This window comes from Taudactylus pleione, unplaced genomic scaffold (genome assembly GCF_031769625.1).
Source record: "Taudactylus pleione unplaced genomic scaffold, aTauple2 ptg000762l, whole genome shotgun sequence".
NCBI classification, from domain to species: domain Eukaryota; kingdom Metazoa; phylum Chordata; class Amphibia; order Anura; family Myobatrachidae; genus Taudactylus; species Taudactylus pleione.
Window position 1 is genome coordinate 3,742,309 of NW_028285164.1, and position 9,419 is coordinate 3,751,727.

Below are 9,419 nucleotides of genomic sequence, written 5' to 3' on the forward strand. Positions count from 1 at the left end.
CAACTCAGCCCAGAGGCTGCTACCGGCCCAAAGGCCGCATCAATACTTATTGGCCCACAGGCCTCAACCAGCCCAGAGGCTGCTACTGGCCCAAGGCCGCATCAAAACTTACTGGCCCACAGGCCACATTTAGCCCAGAGGCTGTAACCAGCCCAAAGGCCGCATCACAACTTACTGGCCCACAAGCCCATCCAGCCAAGAAGCTGCTACCGGCCCAAAGGCCACATCACAATCATTTGGCTCATAAGCCACATTCTGTCCTAACACCTCTAGCCCTCAAGGCAACTACACGGCCACATACAGCCAAGATATTCCAGCCCTCAAGGCTGTGCAGGACAATTCCCTGTTGCTAGTGCTGAGCCATAATATTATCACTGGTCACAAATTATATATCCTCAGGGGTTGTGACTTCTCATCATAGACCCCGTTCAGAATCCAGCTCAGATCCTGGCTGGCCAGATCAAGATGTTGACACAAAAAGTGCAGGAGCTGTCTCTCCGAGTGGAGGAAACTCATGGTGCCTCTGCTTCCATTATAGTGGAACCCAAACAAAATCTTCCGGATCGGTTCTCCAGAATCCGGAAAGGATTTCTTGAACTTTAAAGAGAGCTGTAAGCTCTATTTCAAGCTCCGGCCCAAATCTTCGGGTTCCAAGACCCAGCGAGTAGGCATTGTTATTTCTCTGCTTCAGGGATATCCACAAACTTGGGCCTTCGGGCTTCCTTCGTCTAGTCCGACTCTGCTGACAGTGGATGCATTCTTCACTGCTTTAGGGTTACTTTACGATGACCCAGATAAAGCAGCTTTGGCGGAGGCAAGTCTCATATCCCTAAAACAGGAGAGTAGAGCTCCAGAAAATTACTGCACGGAGCTCCAAAATGGGCTGTTGATTCAGGATGGAATGATCCAGCCTGGTGTAGTGAATTCCATTGGGGCTTATCAGATGAAATTAAGGATATCCTGGTCCAGTATCATGCCCCAAGTTCTCTGGAAGACCACATGAGCGTGGACATTCGTGTTGATCGACGGCTCCAGGAACGCAGATTGGAGAAGAAGTTACTTCCTCAAACCCATTGGTCTCCATTATGGACAACGCCATCCGACTTCGATGAACCCATGCAGCTGGGAGCATTTTGCCTTCCTCCTGAGGAGAAACGTAGGAGACCCGTTCGTTGGGCTTATGTCTCTACTGTGGAGGTAAAGGTCATGTGGCCTAGCTTTGCCCTCTGAAGTCGGGAAAAGGCAAGGTCTATGTGAACTTGGGGAGGTTCATCTAGGCCTTGCATCCATCTCCCCGGAAAATTCTGTCCTGATCCACGCAGTTATTCACCTATCCAAAACGCAGGTCTCCGTCCCTGCATTCATCGACAGTGGTGTAGCAGATATTGCTATGGACTTTGTTGTCAACCTACTGGTGTCTTCACATTGTTCTGTCATCTGGACTGTTGTGGATCGATTCTAAAAAATTATGCACTTTATTCCCTTGGGCAAATTACCATCTGCTAAGGAGTTGTCAACACTATTTCTTCACCATATCTTCAGGCTCCATGGACTTCCAGTGGATATCATCTCAGACCGTGGTACACAGTTCGTTGCCCAGTTTTGGAGATGCTTCTGTGCCGATCTGGGTATCAACATCAGCTTGTCCTCTGGCTATCATCCACAGTCCAATGGTCAGACGGAGCAGGCCAATCAGTCTTTGGAACAGTTCCTCCACTGTTTCATTTCCAAATGCCAAGACAATTGGGTTCTGCCCTTTGCGGAGTTTGCATACAACAACTCCTGCCACTCTGCTTCCTTCGTCTCTCCTTTTTATTGCACCTATGGGATATGTCCTCGGAGTAATTCATTTGAAGCTTCAACTACTGGAACTCATTCCTCATCTTCTGTTTCAAGGCTACAGTCAGTATGGAAGAAGGTATGCCATGCTCTCCTTCAGTCGTCTGGTCAGTCCAAGGTGCGGGCGGACAAACATTGGAGACCTTGTGATTTCAGAGTCAGTGATTTAGTATGGCTGTCTTCCAAGAACATCAATTTGCACCAGAAGTCACAGAAGTTGGGACCTAAATTTATCATCCCGTTTCGCATCATTGCTCTGATTAAACCCATAGTATTCAGGCTGAAGTTACCAAAGACACTTAGGATCAATAGCACATTTCATTGTTTTCTCCTTAAGCCAGTGTTCTTTTCCTCCAGGTTCACTTCTAGGCATCCAGTCAGCCCTCGTCCAGGGGCGCCAAGAGTTTGTGGTGGAGAAGATTCAGGACTCTAGATTTTATTGTGGACATCTTCAGTTTCTGGTTCACTGGAAAGGGTATGGACCAGAGGAGTGTTCTTGGGTTCCAGAAAGATCTTTGCATGCTCCTGCCCTGAAGAGAAGATTCTTCTTGGACTTTCCAGACAAACCAGGGTTTAGGGGTTCCTTAACCCCTTGTCAAAGGGGGGGTACTGTTAGGATCTGCAGTTAGCAGATCATATTGTTTGCAGTTTTCATTCTTAGTTGCTACTGAGGCACTGCACTAATTACTGCCTGTCTGGGTGCAGTATCAGGTGCACACTAATTGATTCTCCTGTCTGTGCACAGCCCAGATGCACCCTAGTCTGTCATTAGGAAGGCTTGCTCTGGTTGGGCCCTGTTTCTGTTAAATTCCAGCCAGCCCTTCACTCCATGCCAGTGATAGCATTTCACGTGTTTCCAGTTGTCATTTGGTCTCCTGTTCACAGTTAAGTTTCCAGTATCAAGCAATCTCCATTGTTCCTGCCGTTTGTGTCATCTAGGCAGCATGGTCTGCATTTGCTTCACCTGTTGTTTGTGTTATCTAGGCGGCACGGTGTGCACGGTCTGCACTTGCACCACCTGCCGTTTGTGTCATCTTGGCGGCGCGATCTACAGTCCTGCCTTTGCTGTTTGTGTCATCCAGGTGGCATAGAACCACTCAGAGTCCAGAGAGTGCAACCCAGTGTCCAGTGGCTCGTGTACCTGGTGGCACAGGCCACACATCAGAGAACGCAATCCTGTGTACTGTCGCTTGTGTCATTCTGGCGGCATAAAGTGCACCTCAGCATCCTGGGTATGCAACCCTGTGTACAACCGCTGGTGTCATCTTGGCGGCATTAAGTACACCTAAGTGTCCTGTGTATGCAACCCTGTGTACAACCACTGGTGTCATCTCAGCGACACTGTGCGCACCTCAGAATCTTCCAGTCAAGTCTTTCAGCCCTCAAGGCTGCAATCACCCCTTAGTGACTGTATCTCGGCCCAGGGGCCGCATCCTGCCAAGGCAGCAACTCAGTGCAGAGGCTGCTACCAGCCCAAAGGCTGCATCACAACTTATTGGCCCGCAGGCCTCAACCAGCCCAGAGGCTGCTACCGACCCAAAGGCCACATCACAACTTACTGGCCCACGGGTCACATTTAGCCCAGAGGCTGCAACCGCCTCAAAGGCTGCATCACAACTTACTGGCCCAGAGGCCCATCCAGCCTAGAGGCTGCTACCGGCCCAAAGCCTGCATCACAACCAATTGGCTCATAAGCCACATTCTGTCCTAACACCTCCAGCCTTCAAGGCAACTGCACAGCCGCATCCAGCCAAGATATTCCAGCCCTCAAGGCTGTGCAGGACAATTCCCCATTGCTAGTGCTGAGCCATAACATCAACAAGCCTATCTGTTTGCAGCTGGTAAACTGAGGTGGTAATCCTAGCCACCTTTAACAGTTGGCACATATCTTTCATCAAAAGGGGTACCTTGCTCCGTTAAGACCTCCTTTGGTATTCCTAAACAGGTATATAGCATCAACAATTCCCGGGCAATAGTGCTATGTTCCATGTTATGAAGTGGGATGGCCTCCAAGTACCTAGTCGCATAATCTACCACCACTAATATGTATTGATGCCCACAAGCAGATTTTTCCACCGGCCCTATCAGATCCATACCAATTCTCTCAAAAGGTACAGAAATGACAGGGAGGGGAACCAAGGGTGCCCGAAACCCTGGCTGGGGTGCTGTCTTCTGACACACTGGACATTCCTGACAATACTTTTTTACTGCTGCATGAATGCCAGGCCAGAAGAATCTTAACTGAATATGCTGGAGAGTTTTCTCCTCCCCCTAAAGGACACCTAACCGGTGTGTATGAGCCACCCTTAACACCAACTGCTCATGTTTCCGGGGAACCAACAATTGGTCTACTCTCTCACCCTGCAAATAGGTTACACAATATAACAAATAATTTTTCAATGCAAAGTATGGTACACCTTCTGCTGGTAAAGCCGTGATTACTTTACCATTTATCTCTACAACATTTTCAAATGCATTTATCAAGTTCCCATCATTCTGCTGATCCTGGCCAAAGTCCTGCAAGGACACTTCCTTGACATTGGGAACCCACTGTGTCTCGATCCCACTCCTCTCCGGTTGCTCACTGGCCAAGGAGGGAGATACAGCCACCAAACTTTGGGAAACAGCAGAGCTTGGCTCCTGGGACACCTCTGATGTGGACCTTCTGCTGTCATCATGCCAAGAAACCACCTCTTGTAACAACGGAAAGTCCCGACCTAGGATCAATGGGTAGAGTGGCCTGGCGGCTACTGCAGCTACCTCCTTCAGGGATCACCCTTTGATCACTATTGGGAGGTGTGCTCTGGGGCATTCTTCTACATCCCCATGTACACATATAATCTTTACCGGGGGTAGTATCTGATCAGCCCCAGGTGAAACCAGGTTGGCAGAGATGATGGTTAATTTGCTGCAAGTATCCACTAAGGCCCAGACCTCCCAGCTTTTCACTTGCGCCATCAAACAAAACAAGGTGGTTTGCACCGGTGAAGTGCTTCCAGCAGCCATGCTGACAACTGGCCGAGTTGTGTTTCCAGCCCTACAGTCCATTGGCTCGCCCTGCTTTGGGCAGTGCCGGCGCAAATGACTGGGCTCTCTGCAGTTAAAACACATCACTGGAGGTGGGTTGTTGGCTTTAACACCTGGGACCTGGGTTCTAGGCTTGGGAACTGGCTGGAATCCCTCTTTGGCTTTGTTTAACTTCCCAAAAGTCAGGTATCATTCAATCCCCACAGCTAACTCCTGAAACATTTGAGGATCAGCCTGTAGATCCTCAAATGCACCACATGATCTAGTATTTGCACAGCATGGTCCAAAGCCACCACCTCTACTATACTCTGAGCAGAGTTCTTATCTGGCTGCAACCACGTCTTACTCACCTGGCTAGTTTGGCCAGCTGGACCCTTCAGATGAGCATCAGATGAATTTAGCCGCCATTCCTGAAACTCATGAGCTTTGCTAGGTCCAGTTACTCCAACTCTGCTTAATATGGCCTTTTTCAAGTGCGGTAGGAGTTTGCCTCAGTCACGTTTAAATCAACATATGCTCTCTGAGGTTCCCCTGTGAGACAGGAAGAAAGTCTGGCAGCCCACTCCTCCTCAGGCCATTTTAAACGTGCAGCAGTACATTCAAAGGTGCACAGAAAAGCTCCAATGTCATCAGATGTAGTAAGCTTCTGTGGGTGGATCCGGTCACTGTATCTGGGCTCTTGCTGCGTAGCAGTATCCAGCAAGGCCCCACGTTGGGCGCCAAATGTGACAAGAATCACATAGACCGGGTAAAATCCATCAGTAGCTTTTATTGCTCAACACAGGCAGGTACACAGGATATGGCAGTTTCACAGGCAAAATGTCATACAAAGTCTTCCAATACAGCAATATGTCTTCAGTGGACTCGCAGGTCCAGGAACCCTAACACTAGTCACCCTCGGGCCTATAAGCTGGGTGACTATTTCACTGTCAGTTTCCCCAGTGTCTCTGCAGCTCTTAAACCAGCTTCTTACAGGTGTCTGTAATCAGCTGCCTTTCCAGGCACTGATTGAGGCAACACCTGAACTGGACATTTACACAATCATAATGCCTTTGCTCTGCCAAACCTAGGATATCTGGACATTCCACATTCACTTCATGTGGAACTATGCTGACCCTGTCACAATTAGTAGATAGAATGAACAGAGGCCCTGATTCAGAGCCGGACGCTCTGACAGAGCGCTCGCTCTGAATCAGGGCCGTCCTTCTCTTTTTTTAGAGCGGCCCACAGCTATAGCGAGCGGCCAAAGAGATGGTCGCGATGGTCAAGACCATCGGGCTTGCGACGAGACCCTTGTGGTAGGGTTCGTTGCCGCAAGCCCTGGAGTGCTCTCGGCTCTATCAGAGCCGAGAGCACTCCCACTGACATCACTTGTGTTGTCAGTGGGGCTGGCCCCAGACGGTAAGCGTTCCCATGGGAACACCTCCGTCTGGGCAGCCACGTCCCCGGCACGCCCACCTAAGGGGGCGTGCTGTCACTCAACATCGACAGCTCGCCCCCTTTGTTGCGACCATGCGCACTGGTCCACCATCGACCCGGTTGCGAGCGCACAGTGCTTGCGACCGGGACTGAATCAGGCCCAGAATACACTGTTGATCCAGAAGGACCTCCTGCTATTCAGGGTGTTATCAACATATGCTAATCTTATAATGTTTCATCCAGTACAGTAGACAGAATATAACAGTTAGTGCCATTGTGAATAAATGATTAAGGGCTCTATTTACTACAATCCGCATTGGTAATGCAGATTGTAGTGTGATATTACCGACTGAATTCGCATTGCAAATTCAGGCAATATCACAGGGATTTACTACAAATCCCTTGAAGGGACAGAGCTTGCGATAAAACTCTGTCCCTGCGAATCCCCTTCGAAGCCTTATCACGGTATTTTCGCAAAAAATACCGTGATTAAGTGCCCGAGCATGTGCCGACCGGCCGCCGCTGCTAACCCCCTTCCGGCGCTAAGCCCCGCCCCATGCTAAGCCCCGCCCCCGCGACCGAGAACCCCCTGTGACCCCCCCTCCCCCCCGCGACCCCCCTCTCCCTTACTTACACTTACCTGCCTTCCCCGGGCCTCCGGTGATGTTCTCCATTCCTCCGGTCAGGTGATCTCCCATACTGCACTGGGGCCCGACCACCTGATGACCGGGCAGCAGTGCACTGTGGGAGACCAGCTGACCGGAGGGAAGTCATCACCGGAGGTCCGATCACCGGTCCCTGGAGTCAGGTAAGTAAATTTTTTTTTTAATTATTTTTTTTTTCTTTTTTTTACAGTAATCAGCTTGCGGTCTATTTAGACCACACAGCTGATTACAGGGACCGACTCCCGGCTCTGCTCTCCCCATTAGAGCAGGGCAGGAGGCTGGTAACAGGGGGAGACCCTGGATAACGCCACCTCCAGGTGGCGTTATTATCACAGGGCTTTCCCCGATATTTTTTTCACATTTATTTTTAGTAACTTTGCTTGGATCACATTTCCCATTACAGTTATGGGAAATGCGATCTGCTTTACTAAAAATAAGTGATACTTAGGGGTTGGAGTAGAATTTTACGAATTCTACTCCAATTGTCCTATAGTAACTATAGGTGATACTAAAATAATGTGAAAAGGGTGTGAAAACACCCTTTTTCACTTTATTTTAGTAAAAATAATGTTAATAAATAGAGCCCTATGTGTATAAGAAAGATCACGTAATGTAGAAATCCATGCAGTAGAATTAGTAGATGTGGAGAGGAGGAAATGGGAAAAGAATCATGATACTCATAACATTAATAGCATCCACAGTGACGCTCATTTTGACATCACACTCTTGTCCATTCTCTGAAGTAGTGAATTAATCCTTAAAATTTGTATGCTATTCGCATCGCAGACACAATGAGACACCACGCACAGTGCACTAGAGATGCTGGACTGCGACTTTGACCGCACAGGAATTAGCTCTAAACTCGTGAAATGTCGCAGGTGAAGCTCAATGGAAATTGTTGCGAAAAAAAAGCTGCGGCCGCTGCATCTCTGCACTTTGTATACAGATTCAGGCTCAGTCGCAGACAGATGTACAAAAGTCGCACATTAAATTAATCTGTGTGATCTAGGAAAATAGTTTTGTCATATCAAGTTCATTTATTAGTGCGATCAAGACGTGCATTTTGATCCAATAAGACGCTCGGCGCGGCTGAGTCGCACAGGGCCTGACACACTGAGAGTGACTGTTTGGTGCGACTTCGGCCATGGTGGATGACGACACTTCTGTATGTTTTGATATAACAACTTATCCTCCCGAGGTATGTATGTACTTATTACAGCGCAATTTCCTTTTTTAACATTTTTATTTATATGACGCTTGATGAGTTTGATGTTTAATTTTAATCCGTTAACATAAATAACTGCAAATGTTCAGTACATCTTGCACATGTATAGGATCTGTTATCCGAAAATACAAAGGGCCTGATTCTCAGTTGGACAAATCTGGCGATCTCAAGCCGCTCGAGCGTGTACCTTAATCTGAAAACATGGTATGCATATACATTGCACGATGCATTCAAAGTAGTAGCTGCATCTGTGATGTCAGAGTAGCTGCATCTGTGATGTCAGTGGGGCCGGCCCCAGACGGTAGGCGTTCCATGGGAACGCCTCCGTCTGGCAGCCACACCCACCAAAGGGGGCGTGCTGTCAGTCACCATCGACAGCATGCCCCCTTTGGTGCGAGACCCCGAGCGACGTATTCCTCGTCGCTCGCCGGGTCTCGCGCATGCGCACGACGGAGCTCCCTCCGTAGTGCGCATGCGCATTCGGGCACCATCGACCCGTTCGCGAGCGGGTCTGAATTAGGCCCCGAGTCCTTCCCATTATAAGTGTGTCTATAGGGGGGACTTTTAAGTAATTCCCTGAGTGTTTCAGAGATAGGAGGCTAGAACTAAGGGTCTGATTCAGATCCGCTCACTAGATGTGTTCGCACACAGCCGAAAGCTGCCAAAGAATGCAAATCCCGCGATCGCACAGCAAGACATTAGTACGCCCACTATGTCTTTGCATGCGATCGCGTTATGTATTTAGGCGCCCACATTTCCTTTGTAACACACGTCATCTCCAGGAAGTGTATGCAACAATCGGTAACATGGAGTAACATCGGACCCATACACAGCACTTGTGGTTGACCATACCCTACAGCAAGCACTGCGAAGGCTGCAGTGTTTAATACAGCCATGTGACATGTACTATGATGCTGCGTCTTAATTATGCATGCCCCTGAAACAGCGTTTTGACGCTCAGGCATCTCAGGCGTCTATGTACAGCGTGGAAAGGTTCCCGATCGCAGTGACTGGTTCACGCACGCGCACGGCGTCTTATGTGCATGCACAGATTGCGAAAATCGGACGGCTACATGCGAACGCAGCCTTGCGAGTGGGTCTGAATCAGGCCCTGAGTTTCCAGCATCTCCTGGCCACCTCATTTAGGTTAATCATTTAATAATAAATAAAAGCTGTGACCTTTAACCAAGCTGTAATGTGTCCGTGTCTTTATTTATTAGTTTAAGTAAAGTATTATAAGGTGG